The sequence below is a fragment of the Miscanthus floridulus genome, chromosome 2, assembly GCF_019320115.1.
Source record: "Miscanthus floridulus cultivar M001 chromosome 2, ASM1932011v1, whole genome shotgun sequence".
Lineage (NCBI taxonomy): Eukaryota > Viridiplantae > Streptophyta > Magnoliopsida > Poales > Poaceae > Miscanthus > Miscanthus floridulus.
Window position 1 is genome coordinate 164,557,980 of NC_089581.1, and position 18,554 is coordinate 164,576,533.

The window sequence follows — 18,554 nt, forward strand, 5'->3', positions numbered from 1 at the left end:
TCACACAATTAGAGAACTAATGAGATTTATTGAGATGACAAGTAGGGAATTTATATTCGAGGATGCTACATAAAATGGAGGAGCCCCCAATTACAAATATAGATGGCTTCAAACTCAAAGGAGGTTTAAGTTCTTTTATATATTGAATTTGAGTATTGAAAAAGCCGTACTATAAAAGGGGGCACAATGCTTAAACTAATATGTGCTACCAAGTGCTCAAACAACCACAAGCATCCTTAGATTCATAGCCAAGATAGTCTCCACTTCACTATTACCCTTTGTTGTTTTGCGGGGTGCGAGCTCTGACTCGCCTGACCACTTGGGTGCGAGCTCTGACTCGCCCGACCCCTTGGGTGCGGGCTCAAGTTCGCCCAACCCTTTGATCCTATGCCCATTTACTTAGGATTTTGGTGTTTAATGACCAACACAACCAAATTGGACTAATAGATTTGCAAGTAGTTGTTTTGTAGTTCAATAGGATGCAAAATGTGACTTGGACAAAGGCGACGTGATGATCCGATGATCAACACCTCAAGAAAGACATGTGAAGATGCATAGAAGGCATACAATGTCAAGCAAAGTTCAAGCACAAAGATTGGAACCAAGCCAGATACAAGATCACGAATAAACGAGCTCGATAGAGGTGACTAGACACGGCCCTATAAGTGACCGGATGCTCCGATCAAGTGCCAGGCAACAACAGGCATCGACAGCTATGACTAGACGTTGAGTGTAGCAGTGATCGGATGCACTGGTGCCACTGTTCATCACCATGGCAGTGTTTTCAGCTCGACCGGATGCAGCAGATGGGATGATCGGATGCACGAAGTGCAGCGTCCAATCGAGTCTAGAGAGGTTCTAGAGCGGCGCCAACATGACCGGACGCGTCCGGTCGATGATGACCGGACTCTGAGCAGAGTCCGATCAATGCGCGTGCTCCAACAGTTGGGATGACCAGACACATCTGGTCAGGGCGTGATCAGCGTCCGGTCAGTAGCAGAAAGTTGTGTTTCACCCCCAACGACAACTTTCTCGGTGGGGCTTATAAATAGACCCACCAACCGGCCATTTAAGACGTGTGGAGCCGAGGAAACATACCAAGGGTGTTGATACACCATTTTAGTGATCTCCACTTAGATAGTGCTTAGTGATTCATTAGGTGATTAGCGTAGGTGCTTTGTGAAGTGCTTATATTGATTAGACCCCACTTATGCGCTTGCTCTAAGTTTAGGCCTGGTGTTTAGTGAGGTTTGCATACCTTTTACCACTCGGTGCTTGCATGCATCATTGTTGTACATCGGAGGGGCTTGTAGTCTTACGAGATCACACCAACCGCGTTTGTGGTGTGGCCGCCACCGTGTACTGAAGGGAACCAGACCCACAGCGGTTCGGCCAGAAGCTTGATAGTGAAGACGGCAGGAGCGGTCTGGGAGAGGCTTGCCAAAAGGCACACCAGAGACCTACTTGCATGTGGGGAAGGCTCGGGGCTATCCACGGAGTTACCCGATCGGGAGCTTGGCCCTTGCGATTGTGAGGGGCTCCAACGAGGACTAGGGAGAAGCTTGCGTGCTTCTCGATGCCTCGATAAAAATATTAGAGTCATTGATGGGAGTTTGCATATCTCTACCTTACTCTTTAGCTTTCACATTTATATTGTTTGCATAATTCCTTTTACGGTAGAGATAGCAACACACTAGTAAAACCGTAGTTGCACATTTAGATATTTTATCTTTTGCATAGGTTTTGCTAAGAATAGAAAAGTGGCCATAGTTTAGAGTTAGAGTTTTAAGTTGCCTAATTCACCCCCCCCTCTTAGGCATCACGGTTCCCTTTCAATTGGTATCGAAGCCGGTTAGCTTAATTTGGACCTTTGGCTTCATCGTCATTGTGTCGACGCTATTTAGAGTAGTTGGGATGGATACCACTAGGCCTTCGCACTTTGATGGCACTAATTTCTCTTACTATAAAGCTAGAATGGCTTGTCATTTTGATGTGATAGATTTGGGTGTTTGGAGAGTCACTCGTGATGGGATGAAACCCATCAAGAATCCTGATAAACCCACAGAGAGTGAAGAAAAAAAATCATTTCAATGCTAGAGCTAAAAATTGCTTGTTTGAATCTTTTAGCATGAACGTGTTTAACCAAGTGTTCACTTTAAATATGGCACATGAAATTTGGTTAAAACTCTAAGAGCTCCATGACGGCTCAACTAATGTTCATGAGCAAAAACATTGTCTAGCTAAACAAAATTATGATTCCTTTAAAATGAATGATGATGAGCTTGTTTGTGATATGTATTCTTGTTTGAATCTAATTATCAATGAGCTCCATTCAATACGATTAACAAAGCTAGATGATGCGGACATCCTGAGGAAGATCATCTCCATGCTACCACAAAAGAAGTATGCAAGCATCATCACCATCCTTCACAACATGGAGGACTTGAGCACCATGACCCCGGCCATAGTCATTGGCAAGATAGTGGCATTTGAAATGTCATGCAAGATGAGTCAAGAAGAAGCCTTTTCATCAAGCAAAGGCAAAGCTCTCGCATGCAGTGAGAAAAAGAAGATGAAGGGCAAGCAAGTTAAGACAAGCTCAAGCTCCTCAAGTGAAGATAAAGAAGAAGATGAGGATGATGATGATGATGAAGATTCAAGTGATGATGATCAATCTTCCTTCTCCACCTCTGACCTTGATGAAGAATCAATCAAACTTATCAACAAGGTAGAGAAGATGATCCAAAGGCTCAATGTCAAGGGTGTGCCCATCTAAATTCAAGATTTCATCTTCACCAATCAAAGAAATGAGCAAAGAAAGAAAGAATGCTATGAATGTAGCGAGTTGGGGCACCTTGTGAAAGTTTACCCAAACAAGCCCACACCCAAGATAAATAAGAAGGCATGCAAGGACAAAGCCCTCACATCAATAAGGTCATGGGATGATTCTTCAAGTGAAGAAAAAGACCATCACAAGAGGCGAGGGCACAAGCACTTCACGCGTGTGCCTTATGGCATGAGGTAACAAATAGTCTATCCCTAGTGATAGTGACAATAATAGTGATAGTGATGATGAGCTACCTTCTTATGATGAAATTATGCAAGAAAATCTTAACTTTGCTAAAGTTTGCACTAGTCAACAAAAGAAGCTTGAAAAATTAAAAGAAAAACTAGATAGCTCACAACAAGTTTATGCTACTTTGCTTGAACAATATGAAACTTTTGTCAATCTGAATATGGAGCTATCTACTAAAATTGAGCAATTTGAGACTAGCGCAAACACAAATAATTGCATAATCAATGATGAGCAACTTGTAAAGAAAAATGAAAAATTAAAGGAAAAGTTTGCTAGCTCAAAAGATGCTTAAAAAAGTTTGCTTGCTAAAATAGAAACCATGTGCAAACATTGTGATAAGCTAACTAATAAAGTTGCAAATCTTGAAGCCATCGGTATAACCCCCACCGAGACACTTAAAAAGAAAGGTTCAATTTTTGACATGTCTAAAAAGGATACCTCTACTTCTTGCAATGATTTATGTTTAGACTCACCCTTGTGCAACCAAATTTGTGTTGAGAAAGTTGTTGTAGATACATGCACACAAGAGGTTGCAATAGAGAATAAGCAACTCAAGCAAAAAGAGGCTCGCCTTACCAAGAACTTGACTCAAGTAAGAGGCAAAACAAAGCAAGCCCAACTTCATCAAGATAACATCGTCAAGGAAGTGAAGAAACTTGATGAAGGACAACCCGTGGTTTGCTACGTATGCCACAAGGAAGATCACAAGTCCTATGAGTGCAAGGTGAAGAATAGGGGAGGAGGAAAGAAGAAAGAGAAAAAGCAAACAAGCAAGTTCTCCAACACCTACACCAACAAGGTAGACAAAAATACCTCCACACCATACTTGTTAAAGAAGAAAAAAAATGACAAGGTGGTGGCCATCAAGGTGAACAAACAAGCCAACAATGGGGTCAAACGCTTTTGGGTGCCAAAAGAGATCATTTCAAATATGAAGAGCATCAAGAAGGTTTGGATCCCGAAAGGGAAGTAAGAAGTCTGATGGACTTCAGAGAATTTGAAGACTTGTCAAAATATGGGCACATTTCATGGGGTGCATCATTATGGCCAAGGTAATTACCAAGTGGTTTAGTGAATACTATGGACCCAAATTCCCCTCTCCATGTTAGGCAACTAGATTTAAATTCTTACAAATTTCAATTAGCGTCTAGTTCCTTTTCATGCCTAGGTTTGCATTTGTATGCTTAAATCCTTTGTCTTGCATACACTAGGTATATCTTATGGTAGGCTTGCTCAGTTTCACTCTTAACCCTTGGAGCAAACCTACATGGTTTAAATTGTTTAGGAGCACGACACATAGCTTGTTTTACAATTGTTCATCTAATATGTGTCAAAGTACAAATTGTAGATAATTTCTCCTGAATATCACATCCGAAAATGATTCTCACATTCATGTGATGTCATCTTTCAAGTGGTATTTTTTATTCTAAAATAAATGTGCATGTCTTCTACAAGTACTTGTGTGCACAAATTTAGGGGGGGTACTCTACAAGTTGGATGTTTTGAGACTAACACATTTTCAAGCTTATCATGTGTGTAGTAGTCTCATTGCAAGGAAAATAGAGTCCCCGAAGTTAAGTATCATACTTCAAATATCCACCACCTATTGCAAGTGGTATAAATCAAATTGGTTTCCACATGTGGTATTTCTAAACCGATATCATCTTGTTGATTTCACTTTGATATTTATATGCTTTCTCCATGCATTATATAGATTAAACTCCCTTGAGCATTAATTTACCAATTATGCATAAACTACATTCTTCATCACATGTATGTATATATTTAGGGGGAGCTTAGTCTATGTAATGTGAGAGTCAAATTTTGTGACCTATTCCACTCCACATACAAAGGATCACAAAGTTTGACCCTCCCTTGTGCTACTAATATCTTCTTTTTCGGTGTTTGATTCCAAAGAGGGAGAATTTGTATGACCAAAAGCAAGCCAAATTTGTAGGACCAAAAGCAAAGCCTGATCATAATAATTTACAAGTGGTAATGGTCCGAGAAAGGGAGGATAGTGGATTATAGAGTTAGGGGGAGGCTTAAATCCATAATGCCACATGGGGACATTTGCAAGGGCCATATGAGTTTACAAAGATGTTTACATGTGGTATCTTTTAGCATCATATAACCTTGCCCTTTGCATTGCATCCTAGCAAGTAAATAGTTTTTAAATTCCAAAATTTTATTATTTGTTTATTTTAGTCGTGTTGTCATTAATCACCAAAAAGGGGAAGATTGCAAGAAAAATGGACCCTAGACCTATTTACTTAGGATTAACACAACCAAATTGGACTAATGGATTTACAAGTAGTTGTTTTGTAGTTCAATAGGATGCAAAACGTGACTTGGATAAAGGTGATGTGATGATCTAATGATCAACACCTCAAGAAAGACATGTGAAGAGGCATAGAAGGCATACAAGGTCAAGCAAAGTCCAAGCACGAAGATTGGAACCAAGTCAGACGCAAAGATCGTGAAGAAATGAGCCCAGCAGAGGTGACCAGACACGACCCTATAAATGACCGGACGCTCCGATCAAGTGCCAGGCAACAACAAGCATCGGCAGCTGTAACCGGACGCTGAGCGTAGCAGTGACCAAACGCACTGGTGCCACTATTCAACGCCACAGTAGTGTTTTTAGCGCGATCGGACATAGCAGATGGTACGACCAGACGCATGAAGTGCAGCGTCCGATCAAGTCTAGAGAGGTTCCAGAGTGGCGCCAGCGCGACTGGACGTGTCCGATCGATGATGACCAGACTCTAAGCAGAGTCCTATCAACGCGCATGCTCTAACGGTCAGGACAACCAGACGCATCTGGTCAGGACGTGATCAGCGTCCGGTCAGTAGTAGAAAGTTAGGTTTCGCCCCTAATGGCTACTTTCTTAGTGGGGCTTATAAATAGACCCCCTAACCAGCCATTTGAGATGTGTGGAGCTGAGGAAACATACCAAGAGTGTTGATACACCATTTTAGTGATCTCTACTTTAATAGTGCTTAGTGATTCATCAGGTGATTAGCCTAGGTGCTTTACGAAGTGCTTATGTTGATTAGACCACCGCTTATGTGATTGCTCTATGTTTAGGCCTAGTGTTTAGTGAGGTTTGTATACCTCTTACCACTCGGTGCTTGCACGCATCATTGTTGTATATCGGAGGGGTTTGTAGTCTTGCGAGATCACACCAACCGCGTTTGTGGTGTGGCCATCACCGTGTACCGAAGGGAACAAGGCCCGTGGCGGTTCAACCGGAAGCTTGATAGTGAAGATGGCGGGGAGTGGTCTAGGAGAGGCTTACCAGAAGGCACACCGGAGACCCACTTGCGTGTGGGGAAGGCCTGGGCTATCCACAGAGTTACCCGACCGGGAGTGATGTAGATAAGGCCCGATCTTCCGAAAGGTATGATAGCATCAACTGGTGGAGACTCAATGTTCACGATCTAGGCTACAAACCAAGACTAATTCGGACCCCCACAACCATTACACCACTGCTCCATTGATTATCAACCATGCGAACGTGATTGATCTCACCGAGAAGGCTTTCCTGCAAGCGAATCAAGAACACAAGCAAGAACGGGATGAACGCAATATGAAATTGCAAATAAATATGAGGCTTATAATAACAAGGAGTTCATGTCTTTATTCGAAAGGACTAATCGCCATAGGCGAACAAGATCAAGAACTAGGGCCCTTATTCACAGCAAGTAGCCTTGGCGACACAGTTGCAGCAAAACGATATCTGTTTCATGAGCAAATCAAGAACTGAATAAAACTCAAACCCTAAGGAGAGTGATGGCTGCTATTTATAGAGTCTTAGGCATCACCCCCTGGATGTGCCCCCAAATAGGTCCAAACACGATACACGGTCCAACAGACCAAAAGACGGTGTCGTAGCACCCTGACAGATTTTGGATGCTGACTTGTTTTGATGATTACCATTGATTTCGAAGGTCTTTTGATGTGAAACCACTTGGATTAGCTTCCTTATCAAATTATCTTTTTAACCATATATGGATCGTCGAAAATGGAGTCCGGATGCGTCCTGAGTGACTAGTTTAAGTTAGACTAGTCCTGGAGGCCAAGGTAGACTCGAACTTGAGTTGCTTTGGGCCTCCACCTCGGGGATTCGAACCGAATTAGCCTCGGACCTTCTTCTTGACTTGGACACCCTTGCTGGTCTAATGGGCCCAAACACGATACACGGTCCATACCATGCGTCAAACATGGTCATATGCATGGGTGCCATGTCCTCATCATCCTCTCCTTCTTGACGAAAAGTTGTCCTCGGCGTTGATTGTGCTTGAAACTGATCCTGCACAACATAAAGGAGAACGGGGTTGCGAAGACAAAGATGACTGAAATAATTGTGAGAAGAAACGTGACTATGTTTCTAAGTTTCTAGCATGTCATCACGCATAAAAATTTCAGCAAGCATATAGACTCCATGATCCGAATGCACACGATGTATGTCAACACTATCCTATAAAAGATTAGAACTAACCAAAGACAATGTAGGAATAGATGGTCTAGCAGACATAGGTAGCAACCAACAATGCTTCCCTTCTTAGAAGTGAACTTGTTTCTTTGAGGAATATGAGAAAATGTTTGTATTATTATGGCTGCCCTCTAAATGATCATAATCTTGTACAACAAAATGAGAATTCATATTACTACAAATGTATACTCGATGTATCATATATTGTCCCTTATTGTTATATTTGCCAATAACATGATATGTGTGTTTAGAAAACCAAGGCAAATCAGCATATTTAAAAAGGCTCTCCTCCAAACAATCTAGATTACACAAAATATCAAATTCAATGTAACCCAAAGTATGTAAAGAAGACAATAGTTTGAACTCATCAGTTTTTGTAGCAATATGAATAACATGTTTATTTTTAGCACAAGTGATTGGTTCCAAAACATGTAAAACTAAAGCATCATCAATCAATTCATTTTTATCATAGGGAACATTAATCAAATTATCATGGGACAAAGATAAATCAAGAGAGGATTCCACTAACAATTGCTCTATGATAGCATAGTTTATGGAAAAATTTAGTACATTAAAACAATTCCTACCTTCCGTGAGTGTAGCACCATAGGCATTACCTGTGTTCTCAGCAGGAGTAATAGGTGCACTGTGAAGTGATGGTTCTGAATTTGCATATGAGGTTGTGAGCTTCTCATTTTCTTCCATGTCACCTCTCGCTTATGCACATTATCCTACAGAAGGTTAGTCATAGCAAGAGGAATAACAATAGACTCTTCCTCTAAATGGTGTACCTCAGCATACGAAGTCAAAACAGGAGGTGGATTAACAAAGGTTTCTCGCATAAGGAGTTTCATATCATTCTAAGTTTGAGGTTTATTAGAAGGATCTTAAGACTCCCACCAAGATAAAATAGAATATCTTAAAACACTAGCTGCATTTTTTACCTTTCTCTTTAGACACATAAAGCGAGTAGCAAATATGTTATCTATGGCAATTTCCCACTCTATGTACTCATCAGCACCTATACCATCATAAGTCGGTGGATACAAATAACCTGTCATTGTTAGAAGATAGCAAAAAATAACACAAAAGTATTATCCCTATCAACTATTTAGGTTGTGGACAAGGAAAAAATAAGGCACTCAACTCTCAAGCATCTTACCACGGTCTTACAAGTGTTCTTACCAAAGCAACAGGCGGTGCCATCGGTCGGTGACTGTGATACCGTTGTAGCTTGAGTGTAACAGTTGCAAGATGAACCTGTACTTGGTTAGAAGAAAGTGAAGCTTGGACAGGCACAATATAGTAGCAAGGAATAGCAATATTTATAACTGAATAGCAAAACTGAATAAGTATCCCAAGTACTTGTCTTAATTGCTGGCCTACTCATATTCCAAGTACCAGCTGTATCAAGTGATGTGAACAGCAGGAATATGATTAGAAACAAGGTAGAAATCAGCACACGCAAACACAGCTCAAATGACACTCTCTATGTGCTCCTCTAGATATTGTTCCACTTTTGTCCCTCTCTTTTTTCTCTATTTTTAGGCCATCGTTGTTTTTTTGGGGTTCTTTGACTTTTTGTTTTTATTTTTGATATTTTTTCTTCACTTAGGAGCACAAAAGAAGTAACCACAGAAAATATGAGCTTAAACAAGTGAAAGGCGTGGCCTATGGAAATTTCAGAAGAGTGCTCAAAATCAACAAAAAACTTATGACCACGAAAAGATGATCTTGTGACCAGTTTTTGGCCAAAATAAAAATTTCCAAACTCGACGAAGCAGGGTACGGACGGATCTGAAATTTTTTTCTAATCGATTTTGATATATGGAACGTCAAAATCCGAGTTTGTATGTGAAAACTAGACCAGTTTTACGAATTGACTTTGAATTAGAGGACAAAACAGGAACAATACGTGCAAAATTGGTCACAACAGCAAGGATTTGATAGAAATAGTGAAGATAAGTGTAACAAATTAGATGGCATGGACTAAGGTTTGATGGATATAAAGAAAACACAATAAGACTTGAAGGTGTTCACGGATTATGATAAAAAATAAAGGGAAAAACAAAAACTGGACTAAAAAACGATCTAAAACCAGCAACCAGAACTTGCCCTAGGACACAAACTCAACAACGTGAAACAGAGACAAAATTGCACGGCACAACGAGGCTATAGGACAGGGAATAGGTGGTGGTGTATATTTTTTTGGCTTTTTATGGACTATAGCTAATGCAAAAATAGTACCAATCTAAGGGGAAAAATAAAGTTATACCTAACGGGCAACAAGGTCTGTGATACCACTTGATGTAGATAAGGCCCAATCTTTCGAAAGGTATGATAGCGTCGATTGGTGGAGACTCGATGCTCATGATCTAGGCTTCGAACCAAGACTGATTCGGACCTCCGCAACCGTTACACCACTGCTCCGTTGGTTATCAACCACGCGAATGCGATTGACCTCGCCGAGAAGGCTTTACTGCAAGTGAATCGAGAACACAAGCAAGAACAAGATGAACATAATATGAAATTGAAAATAAATATGAGGCTTATAATAACAAGAAGGAGTTTAAGTCTTTATTCGAAAGGACTAATCGCCACAGGCGAACAAGATCAAGAACTAGGACCCTGGTTCACAGCAAGCAGCCTTAGCGGCACAGTTACAGCAAAACGATGTCTGTTTCACGAGGAAATCAAGAACTAAACAAAACTCAAACCCTAAGGAGAGCGACGACTGCTATTTATAGTCTTGGGCATCATCCCCCTGGACGTGCCCCCTAATGGGCTCAAACACGATACATGGTCCAACGGACCAAAAGACGGTATCACAGCACCTAGTAGATTCTGGATGCTGACTTGTTTCAACGATTCCTGTTGATTTCGAAGATGTTTTGATGTGAAACCACTTGAATTGACTTCCTTATCAAATTAGCTTTCCAACCATATGTGGATCATCGAAAACGAAGTCCGGATGCGTCCTAAGTGATCAGTTTAAGGCAGACTAGTCTTGTAGGCCGAGGTAGACTCGAACTTGAGTTGCTTTGGACCTCCACCTCAGAGATTCGAACCGAATTAGCATCAGACCTCCTTATTGACTTGGACACCCTTGCTGGCCTCCTGCCCCTCTATACCATGCGCCAAACATGGTCATATGCATGGGTGTCATGTCCTCATCAGGGAGCTTGGCCCTTACGAGGGATTCCTTGCGAGGGGCTCCAACGAGGACTAGGGGAAAGCTTGTGTACTTCTCGATACCTCAGTAAAAATATCGGAGTCGTTGACGGGAGTTTGCATATCTCTACCTTACTCTTTAGTTTCCGCATTTATATTATTTGCATAACTCCTTTTGCGGTAGAGATAGCAACACACTAGCAAAACCGTAGTTGCACATTTAGATATTTTATATTTTGCATAGGTTTTGCTAAGAATAGAAAATGAGGCCATAGTTTAGAGTTAGAGTTTTAAGTTGCCTAATTCACCCCCCCTCTTAGGCATCACGGTCCCCTTTCAGTTGCGGGCTCCGGCTCACAAGACCCTTTGGTCGCGGGCTCCGTCTCGCCCGACCTCTTGGCCACGGGCTTCGTCTCACCCGACCTCGAGGCCACGGGCTCCACCTCGCCCGACCTCGAGGTCGCGGTCTTTGTCTCGTCCGACCCCTTGGGTGCGGTGTCCGTTGGGGGCTAGGGGTATATCCACTTTTCTCTTTCCTCCCCAACGGCTATCTGCGATTTAAAGAGACCGTTGGGGATTGAGGGTATATATACCTTTCCCCTTTCCCCCCAACGGTAATAAATAAAAAAACGAACCAACCTGTTCTCTTCTTCCTCACTTCAGCACGTCCAAAAATAGAGCAGGAGCTCTCTCTCTCACTCTATTGTTGACCTAAAGCCCCAAGCAAATCCATTGATTTTTCCATCAATCCTTGAGGGAAAAGGGTCCACAACTTGATTAAAAAGCAACCCAATTGATTTCTAAACTTTAAAGAGCACTTGGTTCACGTTTTAGCCGGCGGTTGTGTTTATTACTCTTGGAGCTTGGCTCCTAGCTAGCTAGAGCGTCGCCCGCGGAGCTTGCCAACTTATGTGGCAGCCTCGGGAGGTTTGTAACCACCTCTTGCAGCAAGTAAAATCACCTCTTATCTCAAGAGTTCACTCTCTTGACTTGAGAACGAGGTAGGGTTACAAATCCCTAAGCCTTAGTGGTATTCCTCAACAACGTGGACTTAGGCAAGCCTTGGTGGCGAGCTAAACCATGAGATAAATCCTTGTGTCATCTTGTACTTGTGTTGCTACACTTATGTTCTTGTTGTTATTGAGGTGATTTATAGGATTGAGGCCGATCTACTTGTTTGTGGTGTTCCCACCACTTTCAGCTATCGATTTGTGATCTACCACCCTGCAGGAAGCTAAGAAATTTATCCGATCTAAATTTCGTTGGGAAGATTTTGAACTATGAATTAATCTTTCCTACAGGTGCGGTAGGGCCGCGCTCACAGAGCGACGATGCCGTGAGTGAATTTGACTTTGGTTTGAATTACATTTTTACAAGCCTATTCACCCCTCTAGACGTACCATACAATTACCATTTAAACATATACCTCTACTCTTCTCCTTCCACGATTCCCAAAGTCTCCTCTCCCTCGACCAGACCTTCTTCCTAAATTATTGCCCCCAAACTTCACCTGAAGCCAATTACCCCCACTGACATTTATTGACAATTTGACATCATGCACTCCATCACCATATTTTGTCATTTCGTGGCCCATAAGACCACAAACAAAGCAAAACATAGAGAGCTTCTTATATTGCACCAAATACCTGTAGCTTTCTTTAATCGTGATAGGAACCACCCTTACCAGGGGTTTCAAATTCCAAGAAAACACAGGCCCTAAGATAAGAGGCCGGGTTTATGCGCCCTCATCCACAATCACTGTAATTGGTGGCTTGCCGATCTTCCTCGCCACCTTCTCCACCAGTTCGTTCTTCTTCATCAACCCCTTCCGGATGCCCTGGATGCGAGCCCAAACCGGGATTTTATTAAGCTTATAGTCCTTCACATTTGAGAAGTCATCATATTCCTCTAGGACCAACGGTGCTCCACGGAATAGTCCAACCCCCCACGCACTGGAGTTGGACAAGAAATAGGTTCTCTCCCAACACCTTGAAAGCAGCCTCCTTCGCTGCAGACCACGCGTTGCGCATGGCATTCAACAAGGCTGCATGGCTGAAGGGTTTTGTGGTATAAACCCTAAACAGCGCCAGCCAGCGTACTTCCTTGATCAAGCCGTCAATCTAATCCAAGAAATCTAAATCCTCATCTTCTTCCCCCACCAAAGCATGCCGATCCTCAAACTCATCTCGTCGGTTATCTTCTCTTTTTCTTCTCCAGCCGAAATTCCCTGAGTACCCGCCATGCAACTTGTGCCCAGGGTGGGGAGAAGTAATAACCCCGCAGAGAGCCGCACAGGGTCTGCTAAAACAAGGAGTTTCAGCGACAATCCAGTGAGGTTTGCAGTTTTGTGGGAGTGACCCTAGGCCAAACCCTAGGGAAAAAAAAATAAAAAGATTAATATAAAGAAGGAAAAATAAATAATGGTCCATGCATGTAGCATTCACCCGAAATGGTTGGCCATGCAATCATGATTTACAATGAAGAAGAACATATACTTATATTTACATAATAAATCCTATGAAGTTAGGAATGTTAGTCTTGAATTAACAAAAAAAAATAGTGACAACAATTATACGATCAATGAATTTGTGAAGCCCTTACTCGTCTGAAACTAGTTGGCAGTTACATTCGCTCAAGTGGAATTAACAGATAGCTGCATAATCCATTAGGATTTTGTTAACAGATGAAACGAGAACTCGCTGTTTCAAAGCTTTTAAGTCAGCTGGTGCCTCAAATGTTTGCACCACAAATGTTTGTAGCAGAAGAACACTGCTCTTCACATGTTCTGTGCCAAATTGTGCAGCCACTGCCAACAAAATGCAGCTCCTTTTCCTAGTGGAGCACCAATAGCTTCCTGTCATCCTTATATCTGATATGGGTTTAGATTAATATTTCTTTACTTGATTGGCTGATTTTTGAGGAAGGTTGTACAGAAGCAGTCCGAGAACTAAGGTAGCAACACCAATAAAAAAAGATGTGCTCAAATTTGTTCCTTCGGGTAGATATGGCAGAGGCAGCGACAGGATATAGATTGAAAGAGGTACTGCAGGGAAGCATAGTGTTAAAAAATGTACAACAAACCAAACATAAGTCAGCTTAAAAAGGGCTTGTTTCCTTAAAGTTTTGGTCGTGAGTCATGAGTGCAACATCGAGTTATAGAGTATGCCAACTGCACAAAAGATTTGCATGGCACCTCAACTTTTTTAAAAAATAAATTTCCATATGCCCTTGCCTGATTGCCTGGCACAAGCACTCTACTCAAACATTAAAATATGAAGAGGGAAAACAAACTGCATAACCTGCTAAAGTTGATGTTAGTGAAGCAACCACTGCTGTAGACATCTTCACAAGATTAAGGACAGAAATGTTGAAGGCCATGTTCAGAGTTATGTAGAGAAGTGGTAGCAAAGGAGCTCCATGGCAATCTGAAAATCCAAACCATTAGCAAATGATCTTGCGTCATAGATTATAGATATTCAAAGTCAAGACTGCAGGCCTCAAGCGTTTTGAGTTTTGACATAACTAGCAAAGTGTTATACATTTATGCCATGCATACCTGAATAATATCACTCATCGTACCAAAACAAAAAAGATGAAATGGATAATATTCACTTGTGGAAGATTTCAGGAAAAATCTTTTTTTTTCTCCTATCAGTCATATATTTGAAATTACATAATGAGATAATGATCCACTTATCTACCACCTGAACGTACTATGAGAAACAATACTCACCCTTCAGATTCCCTCCAACATTCAGAAAGCATGCAGCACCACGGTTTAGGTATGCAGGGAGTTGAGCAAAAGGAATCCCTTTCAAGTTAGAGAGAAATGGAAGGAGTAGGAAAATGAAAAGAGCCTGTATGGTGCAACTTTCAGTGAGCAAAAGGAAGACAATCCAAATGATTCATAAGCCAAAATAGTACAAGAATCACCAGAAATTTCCAAAGAATCATAGAGTACCAAGAAGGTCAGTACTGGCATTCCTATTTTCAGTATTGACTAGGAACCTACAGTTATAAAAAAAAGTGAATCTCTATTATCTTACCTGGAAACCTGAACCAAAAGAGTTGACTACAAATATATCAGGTCGCTTTCCCTATGTAAACAAAAAAATAACAAGTTATAATTCATGCTTTCAATATAAAAAAATTAATGACCAAAAAACAGAGGTTTAAACAAACCTCAAGGCTGTTAGGCAATAGAATATGCCGCAGCCCCTTACCATATGCTGCGGCATTTGTAGCCATAATTAGTAGATGTAAATCAAGGATTAGTTGCTATAATTAGCAGATGTAAATCAAGGGAATTACCCTTGCCTTGTAAAGCAAGGCCAGCCGGCCCTATATAACAGAAGGCGCCCCCTCCTATTGAGGTGTGATACCATGTAGAGAGATAGAATTGGGAGGCAATTGGCCACACCTCAATAGGAGGGGGCGCCTTCTGTTATATAGGGCCGGCTGGCCTTGCTTTACAAGGCAAGGGTAATTCCCTTGATTTACATCTGCTAATTATAGCAACTAATCCTTGATTTACATCTACTAATTATGGCTACAAATGCCGCAGCATATGGTAAGGGGCTGCGGCATATTCTATTGCCTAACACCCGCCCGCAGTTGCAGCGGGAGGCTCCCGGACGCAAAGACTGGATCGAAATTCTCGAAAGAGTGCTGTCGGAAGCCCTTTAGTCATGACAGCCAACCCCGTCCACCACAAGCGAATGAAGCACATTGAGATCGACATTCACTTCGTCCCATCAATGAAAACAAACTCCTGTAATAGTGCCAAAAAAACTATAGAGCTGGATTATCATGAAAATCCCACCACAACACTACTATGAACACTCAACCTTGATAATGGAAACAGCAGCTTGAAATGCAGCTGAAATCATCATTACTGCTGGCCAAAAGAATTTGACTTCAGAGAGAATCGGACCATCACTGGCTCCACTGCATTCATCATGAAAAGAGGATGACTAAAAAAAACTCAAAATCAAATCAAGGTATGAGCATAATACATGCACCATAATGGTAACCTGTACAAATGATCCACCATAATATTTTTCTAAATTTATACTCTTCCAAGATATTTGGTTCAGCATTTATATATTTTATCTTGTGGGAACAAGAAGTTTATTCTCAGAATTATGCCACTGAAAACTAGGAATAGACAAGAAATCTGTTGAATTTGAATCTACTGGTCAACATTTAGACCACTAATTCTATGAACGAAATGTAGTGTCACTGTGATTATTTAGTCAAACTGAAATGGCATATGCATCTCTTATATTGCCTGCCAATCCTAAAATGCAATCAGTGGTATCTAGAATGAACCAGGAGCTTTGATAATATTCAGCATTGTTTCATAATCCAGCTCGGTTTAGCTCCTATATTTAGTTAGTTTCTATATTTAGCTACTGATTAAGTGAGCTCTTGTAGGAGGGCGTCTGTAGTGAGCCAGATGCATGCAGTGGCTGTCATTGTTTTGCTTTCTGTTTTGATTCTTAGTGATCACGGTGAGCCAAGCTTTCGGTTGTGGGATGGCACGCTGTGATTTGTGGCCTTGAGCCATTGTAATCGTGTATATATTTGAATCAAATAGAGTCTGAAAAGCTGCGGGTATTTGGCAGCACCGAAACTCTCTGTGTTCTTCCACCATGTTCGTGTTAAGTTTGTGTGTGTCTGGGTCGATCCAGGGATCGTCTTCTCCATCTCCGGCAAGGGTCGCCGGCGAGCAGGAGACTACAAGCATGATCTTTACATGAGCATGCCAGATTTTTAAAAAAAATATGGCATACAAATATAATAGATAACAACTAATTATTATTTAGTGCTCGTTATGGAAGTGCAATAGAAGAGTAAGCAAAATAAGGACAACTATTCCAATACACACCCAGCCACTGCTAGAATTACTCCAGTTGTAACAAGCAAGCAGCCAAGGATCTGATTTGCTCTATATTTCCTTCCCAAGATCAGGACAGATAAGATAAGCTGCCAAACCAGAAAAGACTACACAAAGAGGACAAGCATGTTAGACAATTAATAGGAAGATCACATGAAAAGTATATCCATGAAGGTGGATGAATCCAGTGGATCTATACAAAAAAATAACTACATCCTAGAAAGATTGTATATCACTAGCAAAGGTAGAATGGAAAAATTAAGTTAATTGTAACTTAAATAATTGTTATATAACAATGATGATTTTTTAATAGATCAGTGAAAAGAATACACAAAAGAGCATGTGGAAACACTTAGCCCACCATCCTAGCTACAAGAACTATCTATGTGTTGATCTAATGTAAGCACTTAGAATGAAAAAAACAATCTAAAGAGAAATGCTAAGTAAAATTAAAAAAAAAAAACAGAAATTGCGAAAGCAGCTTCCATTTGACAAGCATTTACAGGGTTATATGTAAAGTTGTAAGCAATACATGATTCATGCCTCCCACAATCAAAGCATTATGTATGAAGTAATCAGAAGTGAACCAGTGGTACATGTAGACGAATTACCTGTGACAACACTGGAATAGATGGCCCGGGCAACATAGCTGCGAGGACAGACAAATATAGAAACAAATTTCATTCGTTATAGTCTGAAGGAATCATACCACAACTACTGAACCTGCTACAATGCACAAACTTAAACAATGAGTTGTTAGCGGTGACGGAGGAGCAGCATTGATTACCAGCAGCAGCCATGCCTGAAGCAGCACCTAGCGCATCCAGTAAACCAATTAGCATGAACTGTGACTTTGGAAGTGCTAACATTTCTCTAGTGACAATCCCAGCGCGAAATCTTATGAAGAGAATTGAGAAATACACTAGGACATACCTGCAAATAATATGAAGTGAGTAGTTCAGTGCTAGTAGAAAGCAGTTTGTGCAAAGGAAATACACAAGAGAAATACACTAGGACATACCTGCAAATAATATGAAGTGAGTAGTTCAGTGCTAGTAGAAAGCAGTTTGTGCAAAGGAAATACACGAGGACTCTACTGATACTGAATTGTATGGAAGCATTGCACTTCATAAGCCCCATGAACTTAATTTTGACTAGCGAAAACCAGCAACGTACGTCTAATACATTTAATCAATCCAGAAAATTACAATTACACACAGTTCCTATAGTACTCTGTATATAGCACAAAAAATGCTCAATTACACGACAGACGTTGAGGTTTCATTGAAAGTATCAACTATCAAGATTACCCAAATGTGGCGAACTGGGCGAGGAAGAAGGGGTAATTCTTCATTGGCACGAGCGCCAGCTTGTAGAGCACCCGGTTCATCACAGCAAAGACCACAGTGGCGGCCGCTGCCGCCGCGATCCCCGTACCACCAGCACCGCCGCCACCGTCTCCGCAGATCGCAGAAACCCTAACTGTACTAACCGCTCGCGCTCTCTTCGAGCCCAGCGTCCCGACGAACCGCCTCCCGCCATCGCCACGGGCCTCGGCGAGCCCCAGGTGAAGCGGAGGCGGAGACGGGAGCTGTAGAGCGGCACGGAGTAGCTTCGGGCACCGCCATGGCGCTCCATTGCGGAGGAGGGGCGGCGGCGGGGAGGGTAGGGATAGTGGCGAGAGGAGGTGCTGGACGGGCATGGCGCAGTGGCGATGGCGTCGAAGATTTCGGGGGTTGCTTCGTTTCTTCGGATTGCGGCGCTGCACACGGGTCCTTTTACACCTCGGATGCACAGAATTTTTTTTTCGGACTACTGTGCCAATTGCTCGTTGAGTATCTGACTGGTGGGGACCAGGATAGCTGAACCAATTGACGGCGCGTGCCTCCGACTGACCTCCACGCCCGCG

General features: G+C 41.8%; 1 pseudogene; it reads right to left on the minus strand.

The window, feature by feature from the left end:
- Window positions 1-13,195: 13,195 nt before the first annotated feature.
- On the minus strand, window positions 13,196-18,360 carry LOC136535565 (protein CLT2, chloroplastic-like; annotated as a pseudogene).
- Between the last annotated feature and the right edge of the window lie 194 nt (window positions 18,361-18,554).